The 17,825-nt window shown below is 38.4% G+C and overlaps 1 protein-coding gene across 4 annotated transcripts in view; it reads left to right on the top strand.

Annotated features, from left to right (window-relative positions):
- Positions 1-10,404: 10,404 nt before the first annotated feature.
- Positions 10,405-17,825, top strand: part of LOC131236183 (disease resistance protein At4g27190-like) — a 96,901-nt gene continuing 89,480 nt past the window's right edge. For 2 of the 4 annotated variants that reach the window (XR_009166610.1, XM_058233315.1), the window contains exons 1-2: positions 10,411-10,537; positions 12,886-12,982. The gene's annotated coding sequence lies outside the window, so the exon portion shown is untranslated. Of the gene's footprint in view, positions 10,538-12,885; positions 12,983-17,825 lie in introns of all 4 variants that reach the window. The other 2 variants (XR_009166612.1, XR_009166613.1) reach the window with 2 other exon arrangements.

The following is a 17,825-nucleotide window of genomic DNA, read 5'->3' as shown; positions in this document are numbered from 1 at the left end:
TAAGCAGATCTTTCGTTAGAAGATCCTATGCAAGGATTTCGTGTGGGGCCTACTATTATGTTTGTCATAAATCCAATCTATCCATCCGTTTTTTAAAATCATTTTAGGACATGTGACCAGAAATAAGGAGAATCTAAAAATTAAATGGGCCACATGAGAGGAAACAGTGCAGATTTAGTGACCACCATTGAAACATTCATATGGCTACAAAAGTTTTGTATCGGTTTATGTTCTCAGTGTTTTCATTTCATCTCAGTGAAAATAACCATAAAAACGATTTGAATGGAATACCAAGGTTTCAACGGTAAGCATTCATTTCCCCACTATTTCATCTTGTATGGCCCACCTGAATTTTGTATCCTCCTCAGTTTTGGTATAATGTCCTAAAATGATATCTAAAAATGAATGGACGGGTTGGATTTCACATGAAGATCACAGTGAGCCTTACATAGAATCCTTCGCGGGATTTTCTTGGAAAAGGCTTTAGCGGGAAATCCGTGTCCCTTGGGTTTGGTAAACGGACTGGCTACTCCCCTGCCACCGACCAATAGCAGGTGGTCAGTGCTATGTGGGCCCCACCATGATTATTTGTTTCATCTATGTCATCTATCTGTTTTTCTAGATCATTTTATGGTATGAGACCAAAAATGAGGTATATCCCAATCTCAAGTGGACCACACTACAGGAAACAGTGTTTAATGGACGCCAACCATTAAAATTTTTTTGGGGGCCATAAAAGTTTTGGATCAAGCTGATCTTTGTTTTTTCCCTTCATATGGGTTTGTATGACCTAGTCAACAGATTGGACGTCAAATAAACAGTACAGTGGGCCTTAGGATGATTTTAACCGTGGGCATCACTCTAAGGAATTTATGTGCGAGCCTTCATTGGAAGGTCCTTCATGTAAGCCGTGAGATGAGGAGAGCGGCTGGGATGCTGCATTGAGAGAGGGAGTGTCTTAAAAAAAAAAACTCTCCTATACTCATGAAGACACACTCTTGGAATTGATTTCATGCAAAAGCCTTTCGTTGGAAGATCCTATGCAAGGATTTTGTGTGGGGCTCACTATGATGTTTGTGATAAATCCAACCCGTCCATTCGTTTTTTGAAATCATTTTAGGACATGCGACCAAAAATGAGGAGGATCCAAAAATTAAATGGGCCACATGAGAGGAAACAGTGGGGATTTAGTGACTACTGTTGAAACATTCATATGGCTACAAAAGTTTTGTATTGGTTTATGTTCCTTGTGTTTTCATTTCATCTCAGGGAAAATGACATTATAAATGGTTTGGATGGAATATAAACATCAAGGTGGAGCCTATGAAGGTTTCAACGGGAAGCATTCCTTTCCCCACTGTTTTGTCTAGTATGGCCCACTTGAATTTTGGATCCTCCTCATTTTTGGTATAATGTCCTAAAATGATATCTAAAAACAAATGGATGGGTTGAATATCACACAAAGATCGCAGTGGGCCCCACACAGAATCCTTCCACTAATCTTCGTGGGAAAGGCTTTAGGAGGAAATTCGCGTCCCTAAGTTTGGGAAACGGGCATGGATTGGATACTGACAAGGTAGGTCGATAGCCAAATGGCTACTGAAGTGATGTCACCAAGCTCTATGGACCCCACCATGATGCATGTGTTGTATCCATATCGTCCAACCATTTGTAGAGATCATTTTATGGCATTACAAAGAGAATGAGATAAATCTAAATTTCAAGTAGACCCACCCGAGAAAACCATGGGAGCTGTCACACCCACCGTTGAAACATTTATAGGGCCCACAGTGATGTATTTTTGAGATCCAACCTATTCATAAGTTAATATAGAGATAGATGAAGTGAAAACAAAAATATCAACTTCATCGGAAACTACTGCAGCCCCTAAGAAGTTTTGAACGGTGGATGTCACTGTCCCCACTATTTTCTATGGTGGGGTCCACTTAAACTTTAGATCTATCTCATTCTCTTTGTAATGACATAAAACGATCTCTAAAAATGGTTTGACGGTATGGATACAACACATGCATCATGGTGGGGTCCACAGAGCTTGGTGACATCACTTCGATTTAGCTACTGACCTTGTTAGTTCCCAATGCGCCCCCTTGGGAAACGGACTGGCTACTCCCCCGCCACCAGCCAATGGGGGGTGGTCGGTGCTATGTGGGCCTTGCCATGATGTATGGGGGTGGTCGGTGCTATGGGGGGTTTCAATGGTAAACGTTCAATCCCTAACTGCTTTTTGCAATTTGGTCAACTTGATATTTATATCTGTCTTATCATTCTACTCATGCCTTAAGTCGAGCTTGCCAAATGGATGGACGTTTTGGATATAACACATACCTCATGATGGGACCCAGAGAACTTGTTGACATTAATACACCAACCATATAGCTGGTGTGTGGTACACCAGCCAATCCACTTCCGTCTCGGAGTGGGACGCGGATTGCCTAATGAGAGGTGGAGTAGCTGAAGTGACATCAGCAAGTTTTGTGGGTCCCACCATGATGTATGTATTATATCCACACCGTCCATCCATTTTGAGAGATTATATTATGGCAGTATCAAAAGCTCTAGTGGACTCCACCACAGAAAAAAGTGGGGAGAGTGATGCCCACAGTTAAAATCATCCTAAGGCCCGCTGTACTATTTATTTGACATTCAATCTATTGATTAGGTCATACAAACCCATATGAAGGGAAAAAACAAAGATCAGCCTGATCAAAACTTTAATGACCCCTAAAAAAATTTTAATAGTTGACGTCCATTTAACACCGTTTCCTGTAATGTGGTCCACTTGAGATTGGGGTATACCCCATTTTTTGTCTCATACCATAAAATGATCTAGAATAACAGATAAACAGCATAGATGAAACACATACATCATGGTGGGGCCCACATAGCACCGACCACCCGCCATTGGCCTGTGGCGGGGGAGTAGCCAGTCTGTTTCCCAAACCCAGGGGACACGGATCTCTTGTTAAAGCCTTTCACATGAGAATCCCGCGGAAGGATTCTATGTGGGGCCGACTGTGATCTTTGTGTGAAATCCAACCCGTCCATTTGTTTTTAGATATCATTTTAGGACATTAGACTGAAAACGAGGAGATCCAAAATTCAAGTGGGCCATATATACGAGATGTAACAGTGGGGAAAGGAATGCTTACCGTTGAAACCTTCGTAGGCTCCACCTTGGTGATTATATATATTCCATCCAAACTATTTATATGGTTATTTTCACTGAGATGAAATGAAAACACCAAAAACATAAACTGATACAAAACTTTTGTAGTCATATGAATGTTTCAATGGTGGTCACTAAATTCCTACTGGTAGCTCTCATGTGGCCCATTTAATTTTTGGATCCTCCTCATTTTTGGTCACATGTCCTAACATAATTTTGAAAAACAGATGGACAGGTTGGATTTATCAAAAACATCATAGTTGGTCCCACACAGAATCCTTACACAGGATCTTCCAACAAAAGGCTTTTGCGTGAAATCCCTTGCAATTCCAAGAGTGTCTCTATGAGTGTAGGATATTCTTTTTTTTAAGACTCTCCCTCTCAATGTAATTAAATCCAATTGCTCTCCTCATCTCACTTAATGGTTCGCAAGAGACCATTATATATATATATATATATATATATATATATATATATATATATATATATATATATATATATATATATATATATATATATATATATATTGTAGTGACACTAGATGTCGTACTTTGAATTTCACACATGGATATCGTGTTGTAAAATAGTTGTTCCCTTGTGACCTTATGCGAAACGTCGCAAGATAGTGCAAGAAAATGTAATATGACTTGAGTTTTATAGGCTGTTAGAAACGGTTAAATCAATGAATCTAAAACTATCAATCATATTAAGAATGATTAGTGGCCTTAATAGGCAAAACAGTCTAAAAATGAATGGGCCTTGATGATCCAACGATCTAAAACGTTCAGAATTAGTGCAAACAGTCATAAATGTTTCACAAACGTTCTGAATCATTTATGACCACCTAGCAATGGTCCACACCTTAAATAGTATATAAACCGGACCATTCAAGTACAGAATCATCCAAGTCCAACAAATTCAATAAGAATATGATCCGATCTCTCCAAATATTTTCATTTAAAGAAATTGTTGAGTAGCTCGAACATTGTTTGAGTTACTGAGTTCAATCACTCATCAGATTTATTAGACGACCAAATACGTTAATCGAGTTACCTTGTAGAGACCCCTCCTCAGTTCGAGTTTCTCGGACTCGAATTCAGTAATGACCCCACGTGCAGACGTCGGTGCTGGAAAAGCTGTGTGTGCCCCCACCATGATGTATTTGTTTTATCCCCACCTTTCATCCATTTTGCTAACTCATTTTAAGGCATGATCCCAAAAATGAGGCAGATCCAAATCTCAGGTGGACAACACTACATGGCATATGGTGGTTGAATTGCTATCATTAAAAATGTTATGGAGGCCACAAAATATACATTCTTTTTCATTTAAGTGATACTATTTTATTGTTTGACAATGGCTATGCTTGATTTGGCTAATTGAGTGTGTGAGAAACTCATAATAAACTCTTTTTGTGATTGAGAAAAGAAAAGAGAGTGGAAGGAAAAAAGAGAGAGTAATCTACTTCATTTCAATCTCATCCATAGATCAAGGTTTAGTTGCTGTCTACGGTATCTGTTATGACCAGCATAAAAACAACATGCATGTTGAGCTAGATGTTCCAATTGAGTGTCCCACTTGATGAGAGAATCGGCTAATTAATTCCACGCCAAGCGATTTTAGCAGTGGCAAGGTAAAATCCCCACATGGCATGGTTAGATCCTTGACTGGGTCCATTGTAATGTATGTGTCTTATATCCACACTGTCCATCCGTTTCTCCAGCTCTGTTTTGCACATGAATACAAAAATGAAGCAGATCGAGGAGGCTGATTTTCTGTGAAGAACCCAAAAATGAGGAAGATCTAGGAGGCTGATTGCCTGTGAATGGCTGGGAAGTTCGGTGGTGCTCACTGTGATGTTTGTGATAAATTCACACTATCCGTACATTTTCGGGTTCATGTAAGGGCATAGATCTGGCTTATTTTTTTAGGAAGTTGGATTGGCGGGTGTACCACACACCACGGATCTTGCTGGTGTCACCAGGTTCTGTGGTTCCCGTCATGAGGTATGCATTCTATGCCAACTGTCCTTTCATTTGACGAGCTCGTCCTAAGTTTTGAATTTAAAAATAAGATAAATCCAAATATCAAGTGGACCACACTGCAAAAAGCTGTGGGTAATTGAATGTCTACCATTGGAACCCTTTTCATGGTTACAAAAGTTTTGCATCAATATGATATTTGTTTTTCCTCTTCATCCAAGTCTGTGTGCCCTTATTAACAGATGAGATTGAAAATAAATGCTATGGTGGGCCCTACGTAAATTTTAATGGTGAGAATCATTGTCCCACTGCTATTTCTCGTGTGGTCCACTTAAGCATTGAATATGATATTCATTTTAATTTGGTATCATGCTCTAAAATGATCTCATTGGATGAGCGGTTTGGATATAATAAATACATCATTATAGAGCCCTGGTAACTTTAATCTCCGTTAAGCAGGAACAATTTAGAGATCGATGATCGGCAGTGCTCGTCTCCGCACGATCGTAACCACACCAGCCAGATCGCTGATGTGCGGTACACCAGCCAATCTGCTACCTACTTTTTATTGCATGATTAATGGCGCCACCAAACTTTAGCAAAGGAACTTTCTGCGAAAGCCTTCGGCAGCCAATCAACGTCCGGATATCCATATCTCGAGCCCTCTTTTCTTCTTCTTTTTTCTATGTTTCCTTTTTGATTTTTTATTTTTTTTCTATGTTTCCTTTTTGATTTTTTATTTTTTTTCTATGTTTCCTTTTTAATTTTTTGTGTCCTTTTCGTTTGTCTCCTCGATGTTTGTTTGCTTTTTGCTTCGCCTTTATTAGGCAGCGGACCGGGGACGCGGCTTTCCTGCGGAAGTCTTTAGCAGGAAGTTCATGTTTGTGGGAAACCTATTCCATTCATCCTTCTTTCGAGATCATTTTACAACATTCAATAAAAAAATGAGTTGATCCAAAACTCTAAGTAGTCCACACGAAAGGAAACAGTGGAGATTTAGTGAGAACCGTTAAAATATTCTTATGGCCATAAAAGCTTTGTTTTAGGTTAAATTTTTTGTCTTTTTACTTCATCCAAGTGGTAATGACCTTATAGACGGTTTTGATGGCATATAAAAATCCAGGTGGAGCCCAGGAAAGTTGTAGCGACAGTTCAAAGAAGATCAAAGTTACATGGACCTCACATTTATGCATTTATTATATCTACACAGTTCATCTATTTTTAGATATCATTTTAGAGCATTATCCGAAAAATGAACCGTATTCAAAGATCATGTGGACTACACCACAAATAGTAGCAACTGAGATAATAATTTATATCATTAAAAAATTCATAGGCCCACTGTAATATATACTTTCCATCTAATCTATCTATAAGGTCACAAAGACCTTAATGAAGAGGAAAAACAAATTTCATATTGATCCAAAACTTCTGTGAACCCAAAAAAGATTTCAATGGTAGATGTTCAATTCCCCACTAATTTTGCAGTGTGGTCAACTTGATAGTTAGATTTGTCTTATTTTTCGTCTCAACCCTCAAGCCAAGCTCGCTAAATGTATGGACAGTTTGGATATAACACATATCTCAAAACCAGACTCACAAAACTTGCTCATGTCATGTAGCTGGTATGAGGTACACCAGCCAATCCACTTCCTTTTATTTTCTCTTTCTTTCATCTTTAGCTTTGGTTTCCCACTCTAGCTCATTTTGCCTCTTCTTGCGGCCCACATGCTGAGTGATGTCGTATAGCTGGTGTGAGGTACACTAGCCAATCTGCTTCCTTTTATTATCGGGTTCTTTATCTTTGGCTTTGGTTTTCCAATTCCAGCTCATTTTGCCTCTTCTTGCGGCCCACATGTCGAGTGATATGGCTTGAGCTGTGCATGTCTTGCTGGGACGTGCTGATGTCATATAGCTGGTGTGAGGTACACCAGCCAATCCGCTTCCTTTTATTATCTCTTTCTTTATCTTTGGCTTTGGTTTTCCAATTCCAGCTCATTTTGCCTCCTCCTGCGGCCCACATGCTGAGTGATACAGCTTGAGCTGTCCATGTCTTGCCAAGACCAATGAATTATTGGTAGATAAGCATACTTTAAAGAGGATTCTAATTTTTGAATTTTACAATTGAATGCTATTTTGTGGGAAGTTTTTTTCCATTGTTACAAACTCATCTACATAGAGTGCTGATAAAAATCATCAGATTATCTACACACTCTATAATAAGCCACGCCAGTAGCAAAATAAACATTTTTTTAAAAAGGACGGATCAAATCCACTTGTGGGGCTCATCTTGATGTTTTTGCAACATCCAATCTATCCTTCATTGATGCCCCAACCTAATCTTTTTGGCTTCTGAAACTTAAGTTGGTCCAAAACTCCAATGGGCCTTATCTTGTAAAATCATGCTTAAAACCTCTAAAATCACATTTTGTGGCTCATCTGATTTTTGGAATGGCTCGATTTTTTTTAATTATTCGTTTATCTTGAATGGATGCTTTCTCCCAATGGATTAGATGGAATATGCAAAACACAGTAGGCCCCAAATACAATTTGAAAGACTTTTAGAGGGTATGTGGATTGTAAGTTAATTAAAATAAGCTATTAATGCCTCAAGTTGCTTATCTTGATTTTTTACTTATTAACTTAAAATAATTAAAAAAATTTAAGTAAAAAAGTTACTTATAATTAATCTTAAATCAAACTTACTTATCTCAAGTAAGATACTTATCTAAGCGGGTCTTTCAAGGTACGCATCACATCCCTATCACTCCCTGTGGCGAGGCCAAGGAAGGAAATAAGGCCAATTTGTTCAAACGTTACTTAGTTGAGAAACGTTCACATGCAAGAAGACCTACATGAATTTTCTATACAGTGATTTGTTTCCTGCCATTGTATCATTTTGTGTGGATCATCCGAGCCATTCAAAAGGTAGGCTGTACCATAAATGTCTTGTAGGGAAACAATTGGACCTATATGCTCATTAGGTAGGCCACGACCATCAAATGAGAATAAGTAGACTATTTATCGTGGTTTTGGTGATCCGAGGCCCTTTTCTTTTTCTGCCGGAAAATGACATGTCAGGGGGAAAGAAAGGGGCGCATGTGTTGTTTGTATGCATTTCCATTTGATTGGAGGACAGCTAGACAAATTTCACCGCCTTTGTTGACTAATGCTTTTTCTTTTGCTTTTGCTCCGTGGAAGGCGCAAACATTTTTGAGAAGCTTAATCTACAAGTCCGCATGTTAGGGCCACTATTAGACCCCTAAAAGCCTATTTGGGAGCGTGGATTTGGAACCCCTATATTTGAAATCCTCTTATTGTATATGGCACCCTAGATTCTTAATCTCCTGTGATCCAAAAGTAGTTGTATATAATATATTTATAAGGGTTTGAGTTTAATTACTAAATGAACTTTAATATCTTTAATTAGTGTACGTATGTAATATTCGACACAATAGTTGTAATAAGCCCTTTGAAATATGTACTTTGCATGAAAATGATGAAATTTCATGTTTAGGATGGGCCACAACCCACAAGCACAAGATCACATCTGAGTGAATTATTAATTTACATAGACAATGTTTGGAGGGTGCAAATCATCATATTAAAGTAATTATAATGATGCAATTGATAATCTAATTATTTTGGGATATAATCAGTGGATCATGTGCCAAATAAATTAGTAGTCTACTGACACACGTGTTACACATGTAACTCTTCGCAAGGATTTTAGATGTGATCCAAGCTTTTAGCATGGATGGGGATTTGACACCCCAATTACTTAATGGGGCCAAATATACCATCAAACCCTCCCAAATCCATGGTGCCAAACGACTCCTAATGCTCCCAGTTGCATATAAAAATATGGCCAACTCAAAACTAAGGAGAGCCATGCCACAAATTTTATAATTGGGATGTGGACACCCATGGTAAAATCTTTGCCGATTGTATGTGAGCCTACCACATCTTGTATATGTTATCTAAACCATTCAAAAGATGCATCTGATTAGGATGATAATACACTAAAAGTCAGGCCACGAGTTTATCCCGCACGTGACGCCAAAAATGAGGCAGATCCAAAACTCCATGGGAAAGAGTGTGGATGGAAATGCCCACTATAATGTTTATACCATTCAAGCCATTGATTAGGTCATTTTAACTAACTAAATAACTATATGGGTGTGGGAGGGGCATGCTCACCTATGGACATGCGCACCTTTGTACACGTGTCGTGGGTGTCTAATCCGAACGGTTCATGTGATGCGGCATCCCATGAAACCAATGTTGACCAATTTTCGTCCTGATCTAAAACTCTGGTGAGCCGTAGCAAAGAGAGATGCAAATCAATGGAGTGAATTGTTTTCTTTTTCGATGGCTCAACAAATTTTGGATCAATTTAAAGTTGGGCCACAGGAGTTTCATGGGTGCTGCATCAAGTGGACCATTCAGATTAAGGACTCACGTAACTATGATGAGTTCCCAAAAAGTTCTCATTAGAACTAGTGCAACTGATTCGCAGCTGAGCATTTGAGTTTTAAATGTTGTGTATTTCATCCCAGCAATTTCGTATTAGTGTTGTGTATATGAATTTTGGATTTGCGCTATTTTTAAAATCAAGTCCTAACATGAGCTATAAAAATTAATGGACCGTGTAGATTTCGCACCTATATCTTGGTGGGCCCCATGTAGCTTCCAACCACGTGAAATTGGCAAGTCGCATACTGGCCGCACATGATATATTGATCTGACGTTACCAAAACATTATCATCAAGGTGATTTACCTTCTTTTCTTAGTTGTTTCTCTTCTTTCCTGTATTCAGCTCTAATTTCTTGTGATTTTACTCGCTCTTCTCACCGGTTTCTCCTCCTTCCTCTCCTCAGCTCTATTTTCAGGTGATTTTACTCACTTTTCTCACTGGTTTCGCCTCCTTCCTCTCCTCAGCTCTAATTTCAAGCGATTTGCTTCCTCTTTTCTCAGCAGTTTCTCTTTCTTCCTCTCCTTTGCTCTAATTTCAAGTGATTTACTTTCTCTTTTCTCAGCAGTTTCTCTACCTTCCTCTCCTCAGCTTCTTAAAAGTGATTTGCTCTAATTTCAAGTGATTTACTCTCTCTTTTCTCGGCAGTTTCTCTGCCTTCCTCTCCTCAGCTTCATAAAATTGAAGTCACATCCATAGATTTTGCGCTATGATATATAGTTTTATATATATAGATAATATAAAACTATATCTGCCCATAACCACACCCTTCTCCTAAGGTTGTGTATATAGGCTTCCTTCATCTGCTCATTTGAGATAAATCTGAAAAAGAACTTTTTCCTTTCAAATACAACATCGACCATCCAACAGTACTCAATAGCAACGATTAAAAGGTATGAGTAGATCTAAAGTCTCAATATTTTTAATTAATTGTAGATGCATGATGATATCTTTTGGTGATCCACAAAGCTTAATTAATTGATCTAAACCTTCAAGAAATTTTATTTTCTGCTTTGTTTTCAAAAACTTTAGCAGTGATGCACATAAGTATTGAATCAACTTGATTTTTTGAGAGTTGTTGATACAAAAATTTGGTTAGCCTTCCGCTCAACCTTCGTATACCTGCACAAGGAACAAAGGAGACCCTAACTAGTACAAGGGACCCTCCGATACATAAGTCAGGTAGGGAATCTGGGTCTAGTTGAGTAAGAAGTTTTAGGCTAGAAATTGTGCGTACCTTTTACCATTAGAGGTGTTCCTATTTATAGTTGAGAAGAGGTGATGATGTATGGGAGATCTTCGTATTTGGTAGGTGCGTATTGTAGAAGGATTCGGATCCTGAATGACTGGGAGAATTTTCCGAGATCCTTGGTAAAGATCTCGGGATCCCGAGCGTGTCGCAGATACTTTCCAAGTTCTTTGGACAAGATCCAGAGCAGATCTTTGATTGTTTGGAATCACCGGAGGTGTGCAGTAGGAGGCCGATGTGGTCTTGGCCAACCTGAGCTGGGGGGACGCTGACTGGGTCCTGACCTGATCCTTTCGACACGTGTTTGGGCTTCCTTTGGTGTTGTGTAGGTCGGCCTATTTCCCAACCTGCTGACAAGAGACCGAGCTTGAACCCGACTGTTGCTTCTTGCAGAGCCGAGTGGCAGATTTCCCATTTAGGTTCCCTGGTTAAGTGCACGAGTGCCTGACCTGACCTTGAATTATTGGCCGACCTATTTTCCCCAGGAGCAAAGACCAAATTTGGACATAAACCCAAAAACCTAGCTAATTTTTTGGGAACAAAGGACAATTTTGGACATGAAACCAAAAATCTAGCTCATTTGAATGGGAGCAAATGTCAAATTTGGACATGAACCCAAAAATCTAGCTGATTTGAAAATAAATCAGGTGGCTATGTTCAGATAGACGCCCACCTAAAAACCTTTTAAAAGGCGTGTGGTATCCATTATGGTTTGTATATGCTATCCAATTCATCCATCTAACATGCCCCACCAAGATGGACTCATATGGGCTACACCATGGTGAATTTTGTGATTTTAGGCATGATTTTACACCTTTTGATCAATTGGCATGAGTTGTTGCATTCATTGGTGGACTTGCCTCGGACATGATCTGTCTATGTCATTGCAAATGGGCCGTGTCGATCTGATACAAAAGGAGAGCTTTGTAGTCATTCCATCATGTTTTTTTTTTCTAGAAATATATTTCATTCACCAGCTACACCCATTTATTATTAACTCTTACCTAAATTTCAGTCCAAAATCAAACTCAGGTGCCAAAATAGTGAGAACGATCGAGGCAAGGGCCCATCGTAGAAAAATATACAATTGTATTGTGGCCCACCCTTATGTCTATACCCATCCAGCCCATTAGTAAGATACACCCTATCAAGTTCAAGACTTTTGGAATATCAGGTTGGTCAAATCACTTGAAATCAGAATATTAGGTTGGTGAATTAATTTTACATTATTTCTTTCGGTGTGGCCCACCTGAGTTTTGTATCTTTATGGAAGGCTTAACATGAAGCACGGTTTGAATTCGACACATGTCAATATGGTCCCAAAATACATCGATGTGATGATCTATACACGGTGAGCCTATTAGGGGATCGCGTAGAAGCAAATTCGAATTCAATCAAGCAAGGCAAAATCAAATACAAACCAAAACACGCAAAGATTACATGATTTTTACGTGGAAAAATTTCATGGAAAAAAACCACGGCACAAAGCAACAATCAATCCACTATTAAATGATATTACAAGATATGAATGCGCTTACTAATCTAAACAACCCCAAAATCTCTTCTCAAAACCCTGGCTTTGCTCTGGAACACCCTAGGAATGTCTTAACATTCACTTAGAATATCTTAATTCCGATTACACTGATGTATATTCTATCACAATCGGAATTAGAAACAAATTACGCACTTATATAATTCTACGCGCTGCATCGACGGGACATTTGATGGCATTGACAGCCATTAAAGACTAGTCGATGACATTGAAGCCGCCTTCCATGGCATCGAGTAGCAACTCTAAAACCATCTAAGGAGCAACTGGAATTTTTCTAAACTTTTTTTATGGCATCGAGTGGTTAGTTGATGGAATCTACGTACCCTTAACAGCAGTTAGATTGAAGACATCCTGATAACATTTATGAGGTGTTTATATCTTTGTGATAAATACTAATCTCTTCTTCTCTTGTGTATTTAGCTTATGTTTCCCAATGTCAGCGCATTTTCCCTCCTAAGGACACATGCTGAGGTGTACGATTTGAACTGTCCATATTATAGCCAGGAGCAACCAACTATTGGTCCATAATCAAGCTTGGTAGAATATCCTAACCTTTTATTTTTAGAATTGAATGTTAGTCATTGGTAATTGGAAATTTTATTTTTATTTGTTCTAAATTCATTTATCCATCTAAATGATAGTCACAATCATCAGTTCATTGTTTTAGGCCGGATCCAATACACACCATGTTTCTACCAACAAACTCACGTGTGGGGCTTACTGTGATGTTTTAGTGACATCTAATCCATCCTTCACGTGTGGCCCCTCCTATTCTTGTTGGCTTCTGAAACTCAGGTTGATCCAAACTCAGGTGGGCCTATCTTGTAAAATCATGCTTTAACATTTCGTGACCCACCTGAGTTTTGAAATGGCCTAATTTTTTGGGTGTTCATTCATCCTGTTTATGCATCCCCTGAACGATTTGGATTGAATATGCAAAATCAGCAGACCCCAAATATGATCTGGAAGGATTTTAACGGTGGGAGTCTCCATCCCAACTTTCCCTGTGGTGTGGCATACCCTGAGTTTTTTATCAGCCTGATTTAGGGTAACACAGGAGAAAATTAGGGGGTTCACATGATGGACATGTCGGATGCCTCTGGAAGATCATGGTGGGCCTCATATGCGGATTTGTTCATACATTTCCTGTGGTTGAGAAATGTTCACAAGCAAAAGCTTCTACCTGAACTTTCTGTACTATGATTTCTCCCTGCCAAACGTTCATTTTGTGTGGATCATCCAAGCCATTCAAAAGGTGGGCTGCACCATAAACATCTTTTAGGGAAACATAGGACCAATCTACTCATTAATTAGGTAGGCCACAACCACAAAATAAATCGTTTCTCCCCATCAATGTCGATGGTGAAGCCCAACTGATGAGTTTTGGGATTTCACCACCTATGGGTACTTGAACCCTTAACCTGGTGTTGAAACTCTTGTGAGTCTACCACCGGGACAAGAGTAAGGACCCCAACTAATGAGTTTGAATATCCATGGTTTTGGTGATCCTTATGTTGAGGGCCACCATGTTGACGGATTGGATGTTATTTAGAATAATATGTTAGAGGGAAAGAAAGGGTTATGTGACCATTTCTCTTTGATTGGAGGACAATTAGATTTAACACTGTTTCAAAGGACTAATGGACTCAAAGTCCTGAGAAGTGGGCCCCTCCATGTGACAAACTTGTGAGGGATCCAGGCCATACAAACATCTTGTCTTGAAAAGCAGGCCGATAAATTCATTAGGTGGAACACACTTATGCTTTTAGGAAGAACTGGTCTGATTGATTGAAATGGCTATGATATGAGCATTATAGGCTTCTTGAAAACTGTTATGACCTGGGTTTTGGTGGTGGACGTGGGATCAAGTGAGGTGAAGGCGGAATGAATTTAGGTGTCTTCTTTGGTCGACCAATGGTGAGAGAAAAAAAGACTATAGGATTGTTAAAGGGATTCAATCCCTGCTGCAGACAACTTTTTGGAAATAAACTTCATGTCCTTCCTTCATTCCTTTTCCGTTTTTGTAGACTTTATTTATAACTTTTTCCACTACACACCCAACTTTTCCCACTACACAGATGTGGGGATGTCTTCCCTAAAACTAGGACTAAAACAAGGAAACTACCTAAGACTTATGCATGAAATAAGGAACTAATACAACCAACTATTGACCTCACTTGTAAACATGCCTAAATACATGTAAACAGAATGACACGTACAACTGTTCACTTCCAATTACTGATTTGTAACAAAAACAACTAAATACAAGGATGATGTTAGTAAAAAATAGAGAAAGTCTTACTAATGTTTATTCCATTATGTTAAATCTGTTAATGTTTCATAGTTCTAGTGTTGGGAAGGCAAAGTGAATGTTTAGGCACATGAAAATGTGATTGTGGCCATCCCTCATTTATGTATGTCCTGCCATGTAGATTGTGGAACATGAAAATGCAGTGTTTTTATTGTAGTAATATAATATTTAATGTTGTGTATTATTGCATTGGCAACATACTATTCTACTGTGTCAGTAGGGTAGTATTTACTATTGAAAGTGTTATCTTTTATTTCAAACTTATAAATTGAGTTCATCCTCATCTAAAAGCTAAATAAGTTTTGAGAGAGCTGAATAAGAGAGCTAGAAACAATGTCAGTTTAAAAGGTACCGTTCCATAAATTTAAAAATAAGATTTGAAAATTAATTTAGTTGTTGAAAACTTAAAATGCTGAATTCAAGTATTTATGAGTACTGAAAAATTGTTTAATAATTTGTCTAAAGAACATTCTGATTTCTGAAAATAAATTTTTTTTTTTTCATAAAAATCTAATTAGTAATAAACTACAAAGGTTTGAAAATTAACACTTTATCATATTTTCTTTTATTATCTTTTTTTTTTTTTATCTTTTGTAGAATATGATTAGACAAAATATATTATTGTCTTATACCAAATTTAGCACATTTATACCTCATCCACGCACATCTCTCAAATATGACCCTTAAATTGATGGACCATATATGCTATAGCCTTCTTGATAAAATAATCATATCCACGCACATCTCTCAAATATGACCCTTAAATTGATGGACCATATATGCTATAGCCTTCTTGATAAAATAATCATAACCCTTGGACTGGTGTACCATGATGTCTCATTCAAGCATAGCATTCATCGCTACTTATTCCATCAACAATATACTTTTGACTGGATAGCTATTAATAATATTTTATTTTTTTACTCTGGACTGGATAACCATTAATAATATTTTATTTTTTACTTTTGACTGGATGACCATTAATAATATTTTATTTTATTTTTAAATTGTTGTGGGTAGGAAAAAATATTCACGGAGCCCACTACGTTGTTTATTTGCTATCCAAATCATTCATAAGGTCCTAACAGCCCGGATGAACTGAAAACACTTATATTAGTCTCATCCCAGACTTCTGTGGGCCTATAGGTTTCCACGGTAGGTGTTCCATCTCACTCTTATAGTGGCCCCACGTAGCTTCCAACAACGGGGAAGCGGATTGGCTGGTGTACCACACACCAGCTATATAGCTGGTGTAGATACGTGTCGTGCGAAGATGAGCATGGACGCTCCATGAGCTCCAAGTTGTACGAACAGTTCAAAGGATATCAAAGTTACATGGGCCTCACAATGATGTATTTATTATATCCACGCCGTTCATCAAATTTTCAAGATCATTTTAGAACATTAGCCAAAAAAGTAATCATATCCAAATCTCACATGGACCACACCAAAAATAGCAGCGGGATAAGGATTTTCACCGTTAAAAATTTTGCAGGGCCCACCACGTTTATTTTCCATCTAAACTCTTAATAAGGTCACAAATACCTGCATGAGAGGAAAGACAAATTTCATATTGATCCGAAACTTCTGTGACCCCCAAAAGGGTTTCAGTGGTAGAAAGTTCAATCCACCACTGCCTTTTTCACTGTGGTCTGCTTTAGCTTTAGATCTGTCTTATTTTTTGGCTCAAGCCTTACAATGAGCTCGCCAAATGGATGGATGGTTTGGATATAACACATACCTCATGATAGGACCCACAGTACTTGCTGACGTCAATACATCTGTGTGTGGTACACTAGCCATCCGCTTTCAACAATGGGATGCCGCACATGATGGACAAATTGGATGGGATTAAAACATGACATCACAATGGCCCCAGACGTCTATCTTGTGGAAGCAGATTGGCTAGTGTACCACACATCAAGTATATAGCTGGTGTATGTACGTATCGTACGAAGAAGAACGCTGACGCTACTCCAGCTCCGAGTTATATGAACGTTCAAAGGATCTCAAAGTCACATGGGCCTCACAATGATGTATTTATTATATCCACATTGTTCATCAAATTTTCAAGATCATTTTAGAACATTAGCCAAAAATAAATGATATCCAAATCTCAAATGGACCACCCCAAAATTAGCAGCGGGATAATAATTTTCACCGTTAAAAATTTGGTAGAGCTCACCATAATATTTATTTCCATCCAATTTGTTCATAAGGTCCAAAATACCCTAAGGAAGAGGATAAACAAATTTTATATTGATCTGAAACTTCTGTGACACGAAAAGGTTTTAATGGTAGAGGTTCAATCCACCACTGCTTTTTTCAGTGTGGACCACTTTAGCTTTAGATCTGTCTTATTTTTCGGCTCAAACCTTACCACGAGCTCGCCAAATGGATGGATGGTTTGGATATAACACATACCTCATGATAGGATCCACAATACTTGCTGACGTTAATACACCCCTCTGTGGTACACTAGCCAATCCGCTTCCAACAACGGGATGCTGCACATGATGGATAGATTGGGTGGGATTAAAACATCACATCACAATGGGCCCCACACGTCTATTTTATGGAAGCGGATTGGCTAGTGTATCACACACCAGCTATATAGTTGGTGTATGTACGTGTCATGCGAAGACGAGCGCTGATGTTCCTCCATCTCCAAGTTGTACAAACGGTTCAAAGGATATCAAAGTTATATGGGCCTCATAATGATGTATTTATTATATCCACACCGTTCATCAAATTTTCAAGATCATTTTAGAACATTAGCCGAAAAATTAATCATATCCAAATCTCAAATGGACCACACCAAAAATAGCAGCAGGATAATGATTTTCACCGTTAAAAAATTTGTAGGGCCCACCATAACGTTTATTTTCCATCTAAGCTGTTAATAAGGTCACAAATACCTATATGAAGTGGAAAAACAAATTTCATATTGATCCGAAACTTCTGTGACCCCAAAAGGGTTTTAATGGTAGAAGTTCAATCTACCACTGCTTTTTTCAGTGTGGTCCACTTTAGCTTTAGATCTGTCTTATTTTTCGGCTTAAGCCTTAG

This window comes from Magnolia sinica, unplaced genomic scaffold (assembly GCF_029962835.1).
Source record: "Magnolia sinica isolate HGM2019 unplaced genomic scaffold, MsV1 ctg266, whole genome shotgun sequence".
Lineage (NCBI taxonomy): Eukaryota > Viridiplantae > Streptophyta > Magnoliopsida > Magnoliales > Magnoliaceae > Magnolia > Magnolia sinica.
The sequence above is the reverse complement of the archived record's forward strand: the minus strand, read 5'-3'. Positions and strand labels throughout refer to the sequence as shown.